We start from the raw sequence: 4,151 nt of genomic DNA, 5'->3' as shown, positions 1-4,151 counted from the left end.
GGTGTACCAGTTCTAATGCCATGGTGAAAGTTTGAGCAAAACATGATAACTGTTCTGTCTTTGGCTGCACAGACGAGCACAGAACACTGTTTAGAGTCCCAGCCTCAGAGGAGACAACACAGCAGTGATTTATTTATTTATTTACTGTATATTGCTGCTGCCACACAGATCTAAAATAAACATGCGATTTATTTCCCAGCTGTTTACCTTCACAGACATAATAACCCACTGTTTTTGTAACTCATGTGTGTTTTTAACGTAAACTTGTTAAACGTGCTAATGTGAACTTAGTTTAGTACTCACATGCTGTGACAGCCGCTTTCTGTCCGTGTGTTCGGATGTGTGCTCTCAGAAAACCGTATATCAGAAGTTTAAACTCATATGGTTTAAAACGCATGATTTCAGCGCGATAAACATGATAATCACAACCAAAACAGATATTTTTCAGCAGGTACAAGCTATAATGGCACAGCTCTATTCTGGAAAAGGGGGCGGGGAGCAGCAGCTCTTTTGCATTTAAAGAGACAGGCCCGAAAAACAGCGTGTTTCTGCTTCCACTCAAAATAGGCATTTTCAAAACGATATAATAAATGATCTGTGGAGTATTTTGAGCTAAAACTTCACAGACACATTCTGGGGACACCAGAGACTTATATTACATATTGTAAAAAGGGGCATAATATGTCTCCTTTAAGACAGTGACAATGTGCTACTTTTCCATTGTTTTTCTATGTAAACATACTAGACGAGCGTTTTTGACCATTGTGCTCATGACTTTTGCAGTGTCTCACACATGAGCATTTTTAAGACGCCGTGTCAAGTTAAAATAATTTCAACTTTTACATACAGTGTAAAACAAAACAGTGGACCAATCAGAAGACACCGGAGGTGGTCATTGCAGGCTTTTGTTTACAATAGCAAGTTGGCTGGCAACTGTTTTATTTGATGGCAACATGGAAGAGAAGGCATTCTGTGCTGTGTCTTGTGTTGTAGATGCAAAAACATGTTCTGTGTGAACGGGCCTTAAGGATGTTTTGCCCTTCAAGTCTCCCTGCCAATCACCTGACTGAAAACTATGAATTTTTGACATGGGAAAGCATTCTGTTAATCCGCTATTGACTCAACAAGTAGTGTGCCTTTGGGGCGGAACTATCTGTTTTTACAAACACTGGTAGATGAGGGAAGTTATCTGGAAACTTACTTGAAAACAATAATTTTTACAATTTTGCCTGGTGACACAAGTGGCACAGAAATCACGCACTTTGGCTTTAAATTATCTTACAGTACCTTCTGAGTAAATTTATAGGGGAGTGATTACTTTAGTCAAACAGCTACGATCCTTAGCATTTAGCACTACCCACAATCCAACATAAAGTGACCATGCAAGAGAAAAATTTGATCTCATTTTTCATATCATGTGATAGTCAGATGTGTAATTTTCTAAAATAGCATGTTTCTTTCCAATGTAATTATGTTTTATAGTTGATCAAAGTGAGGCAATGTTAGGAAATATGCCAAGCCACAATCCTCCCTTCACTTTTAGCTAACCTCTAATTAAACATAAAAAGACGTACGTTGAGAATGATTTTAGCAATGACAGATCTCTTTAAGTCAAACACTGCCAGTACAGGAAATGAGCAATTTCATTAGGCTGCATTTGGTAAATGGCACAATTATTGAGAAAACTATAACTTTCATATGGAAATCATTTCATCAAGTCAAAAAGTCACTTCAGTATCAGAGGAAGTGAAACAATATCTTAAGGTTTGGCATCCATTAACTTAATAACGTCCTTCCCTTTCCAGAATGAGGCCGCAATGGCTTTTCACACCTCATTTGAATCCTTAATTTTAAAAACAGACTGTTAAATGACTACAAATTTGGAAAGTTGGTGCAACAACCCCTTGAGATGTTTTGCTTAAAAGGCACAGAGCCACCACAACAGAGAATCGAGGATTCGGAAGTCACAATTTCTCGCTCTATATCGCAACAGACTTCAAAGGAGGTTTGGCCGCACCAATTACAAGACAGAACAGCAAAGGGTTGAAAAGAGTAACTCAGCTCAGACGGAAACATTTTCTATGGAAGTGGTTTGCTGCTGATAGACTCTGAGGGAGGGCTCAGGTTTTGTGTGATCCAGCCTTCAGCTGTTCCGCCACATTGTGAAGTGGGCTGAATATGTCATGACAACCTCAATCATCCATCCACAAGTGTGTGAATAAGTGGTGCTGTCATGTATAAAGAGCTGTGTCTTCAAGACAGAAGATGGTTCACAATCTAACGCAATACTTGCTATTTATGTACCGTCTCAAATTGCATGGTACACACTGATGGAAATAGATACAATTGCCACGAGAATTTGTACATAGAGTGAAATTTGTAGCAGATCTTAATTTATAAATGTATTTCCAATCAAAAAATTTCCAATTTTCTAGAACTGAGTACTGTCTTATGAAATGCAGCCTGTCATATTGAGTTAGAAACGGTACGCATACTTGCATATGTTTCTACATTTTCAGGCCGCAGCTTGTTCCAAGCAATTAGTTTGCATCAGAAATGTCGTGAGTATGTCAATGTCAGCAAACTTATAAGAAACATGATAAAGAACATGACTATTAGGAAGATGACCACAAAATTATTTAGTAACAATACAGTTGTTACTGATTTATTACTGATAATATAATAATACAGACAGAAATAATCTGGATTTGGGTTGTCAAGCCTTTTAGACCTTGGTGGACAGATATGATGGAACAGGTTACATAATGTATAAAATTAAATGTTCCAATTTAGTGTATAACGCCATTTTAATATGTTAGCATTTATTGTTATGGCAAAGCCATTAAAATAATCGTTTTTGATGCAAAGAGTCATATACTTACATATTATTTCTTAATTTTACTCACGCTGGATTGCACTCATTCAGTTTGTGTCTTGTTTTCCCTACAAAACAGGATAAACCAGTGCCACCAATATTCTGAAACATATGTCACACACTCCACTTAAGGATGCCTCTAACTGCCTGAACAGACCACCATCACTATTCCGTGCTGGTTCTAGCAAACACTGAGCCATTTTCTTTGCTCAGCATCAAAAGGTAGTTCAGAATGCAGGCCAAGGTTGGTGTGCAAGATCTGCAACAGTCCTCAAAACCGAACAAAAGCTCCTTAGGTGGGCGTCTTGCCCCATAGAGACTGCATTCAATGCTCAGTGACTAAGTAGGGCACTGATGATGAGACATCCAATGTTCTGGAAACACAAAATGTGTTTAACGCAAAGACAGCCAGACAGACAGCTTGTCGGTGCCAAAACTTGAGTGTTGAGCAGGCATGGGGCAATTAACAGACCGACCGGAGGAGTCAGAGAGAAAAGCCTTCGTTCTGAAACACTGCCCTAGGATGCGGCAGTGCTTTAAAATAAACCCCTGGAAAGACTTCGCTCTAATGGGAAGTGTGAATCTTATGACACCTTGTTTCTTGACATTCAGAACATAACATAACATGAGCAAACCAGCAACTTACATGCTGTTTAAGTAATCAAACATCAGATTTCCTTTAATTACATGAATCATTTAACCAAACACTGCATTGCAAGCATGTTAATCAACTTATTATGTTGACAATAATGTGTTAATTTCAACAGACTGGCACAAAAAGGGGCAACCACCTACACCAAATTTGCTATACGGTATATTGGTTTGAACCTCATCCAAGACTATAAGCAATCTTTTTTATTGTTTATTGCTATTTATTGGCATAGATAACAACATTTGCAAGTATTCTAAAATGAACACACAGACTCTAGAGGTGAAATAAAAACAACCATTGACTCTTCATTTAGCCTATGTTGAAACATGACTTAACCTCACGACAGGAACGGATACTTAAAATCCATGTTGACATAATTAAATTAGAATTTTATATGTATTATTATTCGAAGTCAAATGTTTTTAACCTAATTATATATTGTGACGAGCGTCCCGAAGCTTCATCAGCGTCGCCCTGGAAACAAGCAAGGCACACCTGGCCGTCCTCATCACAGGCTGATCGGTCACAGCTGCAGCTCATCAGGCAGCGGCCACATAAGCCACGCAAGCCCTGCCATCTAGGAGATTCCTCCATGAGACTGAGCACTAACTCGCCCTCTCATTT

This window comes from Sinocyclocheilus rhinocerous, unplaced genomic scaffold (genome assembly GCF_001515625.1).
Source record: "Sinocyclocheilus rhinocerous isolate Xijiao unplaced genomic scaffold, SAMN03320098_v1.1 scaffold529, whole genome shotgun sequence".
Classification (NCBI taxonomy): domain Eukaryota; kingdom Metazoa; phylum Chordata; class Actinopteri; order Cypriniformes; family Cyprinidae; genus Sinocyclocheilus; species Sinocyclocheilus rhinocerous.
Note: the sequence above shows the minus strand (reverse complement) of the source record.